The following is a 13,875-nucleotide window of genomic DNA, read 5'->3' on the forward strand; positions in this document are numbered from 1 at the left end:
AGTGGTTGCAAAATCTTGGAAATCAGAGGTGATACATATTCTCCATCTAGGTGTTATCCCAGCTTTCAATTCTACCTAACCTGGAAACAGGATTTCCTGAAGGTAACTACCCTGTTTGCAGCAGTTACATCCCATTTTCAGCATTTGTCATCAGCCCCTAAAGCAATCTTTCTGATTTGCTTTGATCTTTTTGATTTTGTCTTTTTGATTTTTATAGGTCTCTTCCAAACCAAATTGTTCTGTGATTTTACTTTTGCTCTCCATCACTCTGCTGTCCTTTCTTTCTCTACCACAAGTGATACACCAATTTCTGGAGGTATCTGCAGTTCCAAATCAGTCTTGGGACTTCAGATAACTCTCAGGTAATCTCATGTGCTTAAAGCAAAACCAACAATCTTAAAAGTAAGCTAAGGAGGCTATTTTGGCTGCTACATGTATATAGCTGTATAACAAAAACCCTAACATGCCATAGCAAACTTTACTTAACAGATTGCTTAATCTCTACAAATGTTAACCTCCAGGTTTTTATTTACTGAGCTGGTGTTTAATGATGCCATTGTCTAATTGAAATGTGTTCATTCCTTCTCCAAGTGCCACTGCTAAGCAATTTACTGATATATTGCAGGAGGACTGGATGGGATTTTCTTTGTTTCAGAGTAAACTTGGGAGACAGATGGTGTTCAGACAGTACAGATGTGACAGTTTCCATTGCTTTCTTTATGGACTCTTTCTTGCCAACTAAGCACTTTTGTTTTCAAATGGCAAAACTGTAATTTTCACAGGCACCATAGAGAATGGGCAGGAGTACAGGAGGAAAGAGATTTAGATTTGTGTCTCTTCATCAGTGTGGAAATTTACTTCCACAACCAGAGCTGGAGGTTGCTGGAGCCCAGTTCCCATCAGCTCCTGAGCTCAGGCCATTGCACAGACAGGAGCAGCTTGGAGAGTCCCAACACTTCTGTCCCTCCTGCTGTACTGCTTGTCTGGAGCTTCCAAAAACAAACCTATGGCTCATTCCTTTGCTACAGAAAGTGAGACTGAGGCTCACAGAAGGGTTCTGAGCTGCACAGCAGGGGAAGCAGGGGAGGAAGGCTGGGAATAGAGCCCAGCTGACCCCAGTCTGGAGCCAAGACCAGCCCAGATCCCTCCCTCAAGGTGAGGAAAGCAGAGAGCGAGGGCAGGCAGACCTGGGGCTGCTGGTGGGAGCAGACTCCCACAGCCAGGTGGCATTTTCATTCCGACATTCAAACACCTGTAGATGGGGGACATTCAGAAAAGCACATTTGTTAGCAGTGGTTTATTTCCCCTCAGGTGCATGAGGCAGCAGCAGAACTGACATTTGGCATCCTCAGCAGGCTGCTGTTCACCACAGGGAGAGAGAGCCGTGGTGTCTGGCACGCAGGGAGGATCACCAGTTCTTGTCAAACTCATTCTCCTGGATTACCACAAAGGTGAAGAGCTCAGCAGAAGAGGTGTACTTCCATTCCTTCCCTGCAGAGCATCTTATGGGCAGCCTGACTGCAATGTTGTTGTGCAGCTCAGCCAGGAGATGGGCTGGATCTTTTGCCTCTGACAGTCCTGGGGACTCTGCTGTTGCTGTGGATTTTTTCACCACCAATTACCTGCCTGCTATTCACACTAAAACACCAGGAGACAGTGCTAGGGAAGGCCAGGTCTGGCCCTAGCCCATTTCTTAGAAGTTGTTCACCTTTTGTAAGCCAGTGCTGTCAGCAGTGTGTTAGAGAATGAAATCTGAGCTGCTCTGAAACCCATGGGACTTGTGCCAACTGGGCTGGAGTTTCAGCCTGGAACAAAGACCAGAGCTCTCTGAAATGCTGCAAAATGTGAATTTTTGGCCACAAGCCTCTCTCACTTTTGAATTAAGAGCTGTATTTATTTACTTATTTATTTTTGCAAGGGGCTCTAGAAGCCAATTTTCCTCTCTCTGAAGACAGCTGAGTCTGTGCTGCCTGCATTGGATACTCAGGGCCACTCTCTGGACAGAATTTACTCCCTGCTCTGGCACCAGCCTGGCAGGGCAGATGTGGTTGGAACAAGATCCCTGGTGAACCCAGAACAGAGCTGGGCACAGCTGGCAGCTTAGCACAACACTGCTATGAAATTCAGGCAGCTGAGGGCCAGGCAGGCTGCCAGCAGCTGCTGCCATGCAGTTCTGCCTGCACACTGCCTGGGGACACGTGGCCAGGGGATCTTGGGGTCTGCCATGCATTTCTGTCTGCACATTGCCTATGGACACATGGCTGGGAAATCTCGGACAGTCCTGGCTCTCTCTAATAGGATTAGCTAGCAACAGTGCTAGAGATACTCAGAGCAGCCATCTGTGGAGAGATGACCCTGTCTCTGTGTGTTTATAGCAGCTGTATAGCTTTAATGTGCTTCTGCTCATGGGCTGTTGTTAATTTTCATTAATTTTGTACCATTCAATGGAGAAGGGAAAGTCTCTGGTTCAGAGCAAAAGCTACCCTAGGACTGTGAGACTTTCATTAATCTGACAGTGGCAAGAAATCTTCCACAGACAGGAGCCTGTGAGAAGGATCCTACTGCTCTGTCTGCAGTGAGGGCATGGCCTGGCACGGGGCTGAGCTGGTGGAAGGGCTCTCTGCTCCCACGGATAAAGGGATGAGCTGTCTGCAGGAAACCAGCTGGGCTTGGCTTCTTCTCTTCCTGATGAAGGTGCCACCTCTGTTGAAAATTACTTTGCTGTTAGAGTGCTATGGTTTCAATTCATATGGCTTGAACATATTTGTTGTTTATGAGTTTATGCAAGGAGCCCATTGCTGTGGTGACTCCAGAGTGCCCATGTAAGGGCTGACAACCCCAAAAGTGCAGTGCCCACACTGCCAGGGACAATTCCCTCTGCCTCACATACAATGCAGTGTCAAACCAGGTAAGTGGGGAAATATTAGAAATGTAGCAACTTAGCACATGTGCAAACGTGCCAACTGGCAGGAATCCTCAGAGCAATAAGATGAAACATTTTGAGTTACAGAACAAAATATCTGTGCTGGGGTACTGAAATACAAGTCTTTAATGTGCTGTTACTGAGGTTTAGTGACAAACCAGAATGAAAGCTATTTTAAAAAATCCTTGCTTCACGTAATGTTGTTGTAGTCCACATCATTGCCCAACATATCATGAAAGACAATATTATCCAGCTTTTGAATTGGTTCAATACAAATTACTTTTCTGCTTCAAATATGAAGAAGCATTTTTCAAAAAAATTGGTTTTGCTTAGATGTTATGGAAAATAAAGTTAGCAGACATCAGAACTCTATCTTGGGAAATTTGCTGCAAAGAAGGTACAAGTATAACAAATGTAATTATAAGTGAGTGCTGATAATTTATTTACTGGGATAGTGCCATTGTTAGAGATGTCAAAGTCCTTTTTCATCTGTTTCTTTTTTGTCTGCACATGTTGGTTTTTTGAATAGGTTTCCATGCTTCCAGCAGTAGGAGTCTCCAAGTTTCTAATGAGGCTGTAAGAAGTACAAGGACTCTTTCATGGGAGCAGGGAACTGGAGTCACACTGGATTTTGGAGTGGAGCAGCCCCCATTTGAGTCTGGCCAGAGGATCTGTGCCAGACTGGGCTCCTGAGTGAGCATTATCCCTTGGCTGGGCTGCATCACACTGGGGTGGCCATGGGGGGCTTAGTTCATTAAGTGACTCTTAGAAAAAACTCTTGTGGAGGAGACGAGAAAGGCAACAGATCTGATGTTCAGTCAAGGACAGGTTCCTCTCTGAGGGTGTCACCATGGAGCTCCTGCCCCTGGAGAACTCTAATTCCAGCAGGGAGCTGTGCTGCATCCAAAGCAACAAAGTACGTATGCACTTAACGAACCCAGCTCAGCTCCTTTTGCAAACCAAAATAAATTGTTTCCATGCCTGCCCGGATTCTAAATTAGCAGAACAAACAGTCATTTAAAATGAATGATTTCAAGTCAGAGGAATACAAATCAGAGGCTGTGTTCTTTTCTCATTGGAAAAATACTGTTCCACCAGAAAAAATATTACATAGGTTTTTAATCTTCTACAGATGGGATAGAAGATAATAAAGTGGTCAACAGAAAATGTAACACATCTGGCTCCACATCTGACATATCCAGATATTGACAGATCATTCTTTTTGGTGCTTTTACACATAGCAAGGGTTATCAAAAACCACATTTTTATTTGGCCTATGTGACCCTGCACCCAAAAAGATTTTACCCCAGAATGCACCAATATAGACACTTTCTGTGGTCTGTTGTGCTCTGCAGGAACCCCAGAAGCTCTGACAAAAGACAACATTCAGGTTTTGCTGGAGAAGAATGGTAGTGGAGGAGAAAGAGAGGAAGGAGTGCCTGTGGTGCCCTGTTTTGAAGGGGAAATAAAATAGAGGGATCAGGCACCATTATCTGAGGCTTCACACAAAGCTGTTTGGAGTCCTTTCCACAGCTCTGCCTCAACTGCTCCTAACTCCTGAGCTTTGGCTCTGTCTCTCTGCTGTCCTCACCAGCCACGCTTTCCTTCATCTCAGCCAAGAAATCATTTTCATGGAAGGAGGTCAGTAGGTGATCTGAGTTCGGAGGTCTTCCGAGGAAGTGTCAATCCAGGCAGCAGAGCTGTTTGGAACAAGTTATGAGAGGTTACCCTCGGGCAAGCAAAGATGTGTGATGAGCACATTACTCCGAAGGGAGCTCATAATTTGATACAGACCTCTGGAAGCTACCAAATTCCAATTGTGCATATTAAAACTCTGAACGCTTCAGGTCTGATTTAGGCTGCTGCAAAGTCAACAGGAGTCTCTCAGTGCCTCCAGTGGGCTTTTAATGTGATCCTTATTGAATAAATAATCAAGAAGTAAACCTGCATAGAATCTGATTACCTGGTCTGCAGCCTCTGAATGAACTCTCTGCTGCATTATGGAATTACAACACTGGCTTGTGAGATTCCATTGAACTAAGAGCAGAATTTCCATTGCCCAGCTGAGTGCCTGTGGTCAGGCTAATCTCTGACTTCTGCTCTCAAATCACCAGTCTGTGTTACACAAGAGGTCAGACTCTCTGATTTACAACTGTCCTCTCTGCCTTTAATAATCTGTGATGAAATCTTTTATACATGAACTCTAAGTGGCTGCAAGTGCCTGCACCAGCTGGCAAACCTGCCCCACGACCACTCCCCCTTTCTGCAAGTCACTGGGGCTCCAAGGCTGCCAAGATGGTGCTCTGAGATGATCCAAAAGATCTCTTTCATTTAGCAGCACAGCTGTTTGTTATTCTGTCCAGGAGCAGTAAAGCTATCAATTGCACAGAAGGAAAACATTTTAGAGCACACTAAAAAGCAAATAATCCTCTGCTCAGGATATTAAAATATCCCAAACCATAAATTTCTCAGTGTTATTATTTTGTAGCAGACATCTGGCATGCCAGGCTACAGAATGAGGAGGTGATGTGCTCATCTCAAGTCTGGGTTGAAAGGGGATGTCCAGATAGCCTTGTGCAGTCTGCTTCCAGTCAGGAACTGCTTCTGCACACCCTCTGTACAGACCTCAATACATTGCCTCAGTCACTGTTTGAGGGGCATATTTTGGTCCCATGATGAGGCTGGATGTATCAGGGGAAGCCTTGGCCAGCATGTCTGACACAGACCATCTTGTGAGGGAGAGGGCATCTGCTGCCAATCCTTTACACATTTACTGACCCACCTACCACTTTTGGAACTTGCAATAATTGCTCTAATTGCTTGCTCCCATGAGGTCTTTGCCCCCAAATTCTCAAAAGCAGTTTTTGAGGTGCTGACCAAGTCAAGATCTAAGGCAGGCTGACTACACAATGTTCTGCTGTCATCAGGGGTTCCTGCAGGGCCAGATCCACCCAGACATCACAGGTGCTCACAAAAACGTAGAGTTTGGGTTTTTAGTCCTTCAACCAGCAGGAAAATGCTGGTCACACTGTTGCATCAAACCTACAGTTGTGGAAAAGAGTAACTTCCCTGAGGTTAAGATAGAGGATGAGTGGTGTCATCTGGCATTAAGTGTGACATTTTGGAGACAAAGGAGGACAGATTCCTGCACTGTACTCTGGAAGGATGCTGGATGTGACTTTGGGGCACACAGGAGAGGTGGCAAGTAGTAAATATAAGGTCTGGATGTTAACACCAAGAGTCTTCATCTTATTTCCTGTGATCCTCTGACACTGTTCAATCATTTTCTAGCCCTGAAAATGATGGTCAAGGTTTGATAAATGGTACAACTCATCAGTATGTGCAGAAGCCTCTGCAAAATCCAGATGGGAAAATGACCTTGATTCCTGCAGTTAAAGAGAAAATGAGGCTTGGGCCAGATTAATTCCCAGGGTTGCACATTGATTTCATTGGAGTTGCCCTGGGGGTGAGTTTGAATCTCAACTCCTTTAAGTTTCCAAAACAAAGCAGAATCCATGTGGGTGGCAGTATGGAATTGATGTGGTTTTTTTTCTTTGGGTTTTGGGGTTTATTTTTGGTCAGTTGTTTTAGTACAAGCTACACATGATGTACAATTATTTCTGCAAATCTGTAGGAGCAGGCAACTATTTTATAAAGAAAAGATAAAGCCTTCACCTGGAGCCAGCTCATGTTGACTTTAGAAAGATTTCCTTTTACTGGTGAACATCTCTGTCTGTTTAAAGTACCCCCAGCTTTGACTCTCAGGACTGCAGCCATTCTGTCTCTCTGAAGCCACCACCTGCTGAAGTGTTTGCAGTAGCTTGTCCAGAAGAACATATTTCTGGACAGAAAACTGGTTTTACTGAATTAATATAAAGTGGGAACAAACTGCAGCAGTTAAACTCAAGTTAAATTTCTACATGGATGTGGACTCCACAGTTTGAGTATGTCTAGAACTAGATTATTGTTCCTTGGCCATTAAATATTGTCAATACTGAGTGTTTTTCTTATTTTAATTGCTACCAATTTATACAAGGCCTATTCAATCCTACAGATGGAATAAAATTCTGAAATAGTCTAGTGTTTGCATTTGGAGATTTAAGAGTACAGAGGTGAGTACAGAATTTGGAAGTTGGGTTTGGTTTTACAGGAACAAATATGAAAGTGGAATCCAAAGATGGTAATTTGAACTGGACCCTTTTCCATGACAAATTCAGGTCTCTGTGTACCCATAGGGAGCTTTTCCTGGGAACTTCTGGTTCCACACCCTGAATGCACACTTTGAATTCTGATTTAGGTCCTACCTGGCAGCCTACTGACTTTGCTGGGAGAATCGTATGAACTTGGCAGTGAAGGACAAGTCTCACAGTGCCCTAACTGGGACCTTGTGAAAATTCATTACATTCTCATGTGAAAACTCCTCATCTGAAGCCCAAAGGAACTGGGCTGGGAGTCACCAGAGTATCCCATCTGTTTGTGAGATAACATTTTCTGCTCCCACCAGAAGTCAGTTTTCCCTATTAGTTCTGCTTTCTGGGCTGTCTGATAGCAGGAAGAACAAAACCCAGTGAAAATTAAAAAGTGAAGATAATGCAAAGTTAAACACACCTCTTTTTGATCTTCAAATTGAGTTGATGTCAAGTAAAGCTTGTTCCCTATGCACTGTCTTACTTCTTTGTTTAATGGCGAATTGAGTGAAACTATTTGATTTGCCAGGTTGTGCGGTAAGTTGGAAAATAAAATTAATAAGTGGCAGTGTCAGAGTCACAGTGTGTAAGTGACCCCATGAGGAGGCACAGTCGAATCAGAAGCTCTCCACCTTTGCAGTGTCCTGTTACCATGTGATCAGATCACTTCATAAGCACTGTGATCCCCAAAACCCCTGCTCAGGGCTGCTCCTGGCCCCACAGCCAGGCTGGGCACAGCACAGCAGGGCACACAATGTCATTTAGCTGCACTGACCATCTGTGTGTGGCAGATTTTGGGGTTCTTGCTTTGGGGTCTGCTCAGATCAGGGTCCTGGGAAGCAGGACAATGAGCTCTGTTTCCCTGTCTTTCCTGGCATGTGGGAGGAGGCACGAGGTGCCCTGGGGAGGTCTCTGTGAGGAGCCCTCTGGCTTGGGGCACCAGCTGAAAGCCTGAGCAGGAGGCTTTGTCTGGGTTCTGCTCTGCCCTCTGTGGGCCAGGGTGCCCTCACTGGGGAGGAGCCCCCAGGGAAACTCAGAGCTCTAGAAAGGAAAGAAGGAGCCATCACTGTGTGTGGGAGACAAGCCAGGAGCTGGATACAGAGACTTAAATGTCACCAAAGTCCTTGCCTAGGGACTGGCACTAATGTGGACCCACTGGTTGCTTTTCTCCCTGCGATTTTTTTAGAGCTTAAGGAATTAAAATTCACCAAAGCCATAATTTCTGAAAATTATTAAGTCTGACATAATTTTTCCTTCACAATGTCATTTAGTTGGACTGAGCAACATGTTCCTCCTCCCCAGTGCTGCGCCTTTACTCTTGTATCAAGCTATGAGAAGGAAGGGTTATAACCAGCTCCCTCAGATGCAGATTGCACACAAGGGTAGCACAGCAGAACCATCCTGCTTTCTTCTACCAGCTCTGCTCAGTATTTAAACAGTTATTTAGTTCCCACAAGAGAATTGTACTAGAAGAGAGAAAGGCGCAGCATGCAGCTATTATTGGGGCAGTGATTGTAATGAGCATGGAAAATGAACAATATATAACCTATTCTTAATAGACTCTTGGGAGGGTTATCCTCTGCTATTCCTCTGATCCCATATACAGAATTATTTTTTTTTAATAATTGATAATGCCTTGTTTTTTTCCATTTGTATTGCTCAGTAAACATTAATAGCATTTTCCACAGATTAATTATCCTTGTGCCTGCACCAGAGTATTTTAAATAAAACAAACCCTCTTCTTTCTTTTCAAGCAATTGTTTGATGAGAGAAGCTGTCCTTTCCAGAAAGGACACTTGACCATGGAAGGTCAAATTTTTCTGCACTGAAACTGCAGTTGTGCCAGCTGGGAATGCTCTGGAGTCTGTGTGAATTCCCTGTGGCATCACCAGAATTCCTGGGGATGGAGTTGTGCTGGCCTAGACCTTCTCTACCATAGAGAAGGTGCCTGAATTCCAACAGGGAGGCAGGCTGGGAAGATGTCCAACTTTCTATGCATGCAGCACTTCATTATGCAACTATCATGAATAGAAATCCTCTGTCCTGGAATGGGATTTATTAAGCTTTAACTTTGTGGTCACAAATGTATCAGCAGTTTTGAGATCTTCATGCTCTTAAACATGATACTAAAAATGTATCAGCCTGGCTATGGAATTTTTGGGGGGATTTTTTTTCCCCTAATAAAGGTGTGTGAGAAGAACATGGGGAGATGGAAGGATGCCCATGACTGCAGCTCAGCAGCTGAGGCAGAGCAGTCAAGCTTAACTCTGTGCAGGTGAGGAGGATGTGAGCTTCAGTGCCTTCTGCTCCATGGAAACAGCCTTCCATCCACTTGAAGGCTGAAGCTTTGGTGGTGGGAGAGGGAAAACAGGAATGCCATGGAAACATCTCTGCTTCACTAAGGAAGTGCAGTGCTGTTTCTTTTGGTTTTACTCCTAAGTGTGTGCAGTGGGTCATGCCACAGCAGCAACTAAACATTTTGTTTCAGTTTTGGGAGAGAAATCTCTCCCTGAAAACACTCACTTGTGTATTTTCTTGGTTTTTATTTTATTGATGCAGTGACATACAAACTGATCAGGCCTACACTATGCCCCAATTAATAGAATTTTAGTGCTGGACATGTTTTGGGGCCAACATCTCCCCCATGCTAAAAGTAACTTATTATATTGCACACCCATTAGTAAAGGTTGGGTTTGTGTGCTTTAACTCATGAGCATTCTATGCCTTCCTTGTTTTAGGAAGTGTCATCCTCAAGATGTTTTTTTCATGGCTGTCATGCATCCAGGCTGCAGCCTGGCTGGCGTGGGCCCAGGGAGGGTGGCACACTTTGCTTCCCGCTAGCCCTGCTCAGCCCTGGGTGCTTACACCATCTCCTCCTCAGCGCTGCTCAGGTGTGGCAATGGGGCAGGAGCTCTCCTGGTGCACAACCAGAGCAGTTTAAGATATGAAGGTGCAAAGTGAAGCCCGTGACAGCTTGGGGGATTGCGTGGGCCTTTATCAGCCAGAACCTCTCTGAGCACAAACACAAAAATGTTGTTGACAGACAACTTTCATAAATTGCTTTGTTGAGTGGCAGCTTCACTTCACAGCACATTGTCACATGCCAGTGCTGACACTTGTGGCAGAACTTGCTGGCACAGTATGGCATGCTTGTCTGTAGCTTTTTCTGCATTTTCTTCCCAGGAAAATCCTTATAATCCAAACTGGAGCCATTTCACCAGGTTTTGTCCTTGATGCATGGGTGAGGGGGGATGTTTTGCACAGTATGTGCAGCCAGAACCATGCCAACATTACAATTAAAAATGGGGTGAAACAAAATGAATGGTTTAAATGTACTCATATTTCTGTGATGTATTTTCTGCTTCTGCACTTCTAATGCTTAAAATCTTTTATAGGAGCATCTGTTACTCAGAGAGCAAAGGTTTGCAGCAGCCTTACCAGAGTTAACAGTAGCTATGGGCCAGGTTAGACAAAAACATCCTTCTTTTTTATCACTTTTCTGTGCAAGGTGTTTGCCCAAAGCCATGCCATCATGGCAAGGAAATTTGTTCTGCTAGCATCACATGCAGGATGAGGGTGGTGGTCACTCTAATGTTAAACTGAGTCACAAAACTTCCTAAATCATTGCTGTATGTGTGGCTAAAGAAAGAAAAAAAAAAAAGAAACATCACTCATCAAGACTTTAACACCAAGCAAGAAGAGGGAGAAGCAATGAAGAGACTGTAGGAACTTCAAAGTAAGCAAAAAAATTCTCTGTGGATTCCCTTTTTCCCTGAAAATTGGGAAGCAGCAGACGGATAATCAACAAAACCCACATCACCTCCTTGAGATAAGGCCTGGGGACAGAGCTTGCAACGCACTTGAGTAAAAAAATATGCATGAAGCTGTACATGGTATCTAAGCCATGGATCCCCTGGATTTTCCCAGGCTCCTGGAGGGTGTTGGGTTACCTGGAGCCAAGCAGCTCCCAGTCAGCAGCTGGTGCAGGTGGACACTGCAGCTGGGCTGGGCAGCCTCACTGGCTTTTGGGCAATTGTGATGTCAGGAGTCCCTGCATTACACCATGAGCTGACTTTTGCAGCTTCCTAGAGGTCAGGAAAGAAACCAGTATTTCCTCAGGGTTTTTATTGTGGTTTATGCCGTAGTATGTGGCTCATGGTTCAGAAGGGAGCAAGGAGAGCCAGCACTTAATTTCAACACATGGCAGAAAACTTGCTCTGAGGTGGTGCAGACACTGGGTGAGAGCAGGAGCAATTGGCTCTCCCTGTGGGCAGACTCAGTGAGTGTCACATGAAAGTGATTAGCTCAAACACCATGGAACAAAGGAGCAGATTATTTTGACGTTTAGGCCTGAATATGGCACTTCCAGGGATTCTTGTAATGATTTGGCCAAAGACTATTAATAAGGCAAAAGCCCAATGGGGGAAATGGGAGTCTCACAATGGAAAAATTAGCACATGGTAGGACTGGGTCTGCTGTTGCCCACAGCTTTTTGGGGCTAAGGCAAAGGGTATCCTGCACATAAGGCCACAGTAATTTTTAGTCTCATGCTGGAGCTGCTCTAGATGACATCAATGCCCTTGGCTAGCTGCCATGGCTGGGTGCAGAAGAGGCTGGTGGTATCAAGGTATGTTGGGGTTCTGTGCTGGGCTTTCCCTCCACTGGGGCAGCTGGAAAACCTGTGGCTCAGTGCCTAAACCATGGTCTGGTGTTCGGTGACTTGCACAGTTCAGGAACCTGCTAGCTAAACATATTGGCCTTGAGACTCCATTTCTTTGAGTGTACAAGTCTCCAGTGATCCTTTAATTTGGGGTGCTCTCTAGTTTGTGAGGGAGATGAAGTGTAGGCAGTGAATTACGTCAGATGGGGCTGGGTGTGTGCTCCCAAGCTGAACACGTGTTAGTGACCTTGCTCCAGTGCTGTGGGGCTGGAGGGCAGCAGTAAGTCACTCTGATGTGACGTGTAGCACAGGGGGTTGCCTGCTGTAGGTGCAGCATTGGGCAGCAGAGCTGTGGCAAGAGGCTCTTTATTTCAAGCTTTTCCAAAACCACTATAAGACATGCTTGAAATGCATTCCTTCATGCTGATCCTGGGAATCTTCCATAACCTTGGGGTTTTGCTGTCTCTTTGCTTCCTGTAAAGAGCTGCTCATCGAGCCCTGACGTCCCCCAACATCGCCTCATGTGTGGGGAGGGAGGCACCAGGGCAGAAGTGGCTTTGCAGGAGCACTGTGGCCAGCCCTGGCACTGCCCTCTCCCTGGCACTGCTAGCAGCAGCTCTGCCTGTGGGCTGCCAGCCAGCTGAGGCACTGGCTGGATGGCACAGGTGGTATTTGGAATTTCACAGGTGCCCATTATGAGCGGTGCAAACGCCCACCCAGCCTGTAACTGCAAGGCTTTAGGCTGGTTCTCTGTGTACAAAGAACTGTTCTGTTCCCTTCCAGGCCCTTGGGTGATTGATATTTCCTTTTGTTTTCACCTCTGGCAAGACCTGTGCCCATGGCTGAGCAGCAAAGTGTCCCAGGCCCCTCACCCAAGGCAGTGCCTTTTTTTTGTCACAGCAGCTCCAGCACTGCTGCTGCTGCTGTTGGTCCCTGCAGGCCTGGCTGCCCAAGGTGGCCAGAGATGAGTTAATGTGTGTGATCTGCAGTGGGGCACCACCCCACACTGCCCTGCTTCAGTCCCACCCAGCAGCGAGGGTTCACTGCTGACCCCCACCCCAAAAGGAGAGGAAGCCCAGACAGGGAGAGCCTTGCCAGTCCCCACTGAAGCCCTGGTTGCTGCAGGTGGGCTCAGCACTCATCCCTCACCCCACTGCCCTCCTCCTGGCCTTTTCCCACTTGGGAATCTGTTACATCTGAAGTGCTGCTCCAGCATCTGCAGCCCTGGCACTGGCCAGACCCGTGCCCACACCCATGTCCAGGCTGCTGCAGCATCTCAGGGGCCTCAGACCATCAGAGTGGTAAGGCTGGGGATTGGAGGGGTTTGCAGCCTCTGCTTTGATCATGTGTGGTATGTGTGGAGCCAGAACATTTAGGGAGACCCTGGCTGCTAGAAGGAAATGTCCTCACCCTGGAACAACTGGACAGGCAAAACCACCTATGTTCCTCTACTCCTGCTTTCTCCTAGGCACAACCCCATCCCCACATCCCTCTTTCCATTGCTGAAATCCTGCTACCCTCTCATACAGCACATGCCTTACCATTTCCATCTGACAGCAAGGATTTCAGAAGCGTTTCTTGATCTGTTTCATATTTTAAAGCAAGCAGCTATCCCTCCTGCCCTTTATCTCCTAACTCTACCCTAATAAATATGATTGCTTCATCCTGTGAGACCTGAAAACCCATTTCTGAAATTCCCCTGGCAACTAATACAGTAAAACAAGGATATAAATAATTATGATAAAAAGGCATAAAATGCCAGACTTGGGTCAAATATACTCAGGGAGTGACATTAGCAACAAATAACCATGCAGGGTTTGAATGTAGATGGAAAAGGCTGAATAAAGAGTAGCTACTTCGTTGCCCATAACTGCCAGGCTCCTAATTTGGGCAGGCCATATTTTACTGATAGCAGAGCAAACACAGTCATAATGTACCCCTACCTTTCCTGCTTTGTGAAAAATCCCATCCATCCCCAGGGAAGCAAGGATGTTAAAAACAGCGGTGTGAACGTGAGGTGAAAGGATAAGACAGAAAGCACAGTCACAGGATGCAGTTCCCATGTGTTTGTTGCATATCATATGCTAAGTTCAATTTTCCAAAAC

The 13,875-nt window shown here is 45.8% G+C and overlaps 1 long non-coding RNA gene across 2 annotated transcripts in view; it reads left to right on the top strand.

Annotated features, from left to right (window-relative positions):
- LOC135278838 (uncharacterized) overlaps positions 1 to 13,727 on the top strand; it is a 122,379-nt gene extending 108,652 nt beyond the window's left edge. For both annotated transcript variants that reach the window (XR_010346240.1, XR_010346239.1), the window contains exon 4: positions 1,312 to 13,727. This is a non-coding gene — a long non-coding RNA (uncharacterized LOC135278838). The remainder of the gene's footprint in view (positions 1 to 1,311) is intronic.
- Positions 13,728 to 13,875: the final 148 nt, after the last annotated feature.

This window comes from Passer domesticus, chromosome 11 (genome assembly GCF_036417665.1).
Source record: "Passer domesticus isolate bPasDom1 chromosome 11, bPasDom1.hap1, whole genome shotgun sequence".
Classification (NCBI taxonomy): Eukaryota; Metazoa; Chordata; class Aves; order Passeriformes; family Passeridae; genus Passer; species Passer domesticus.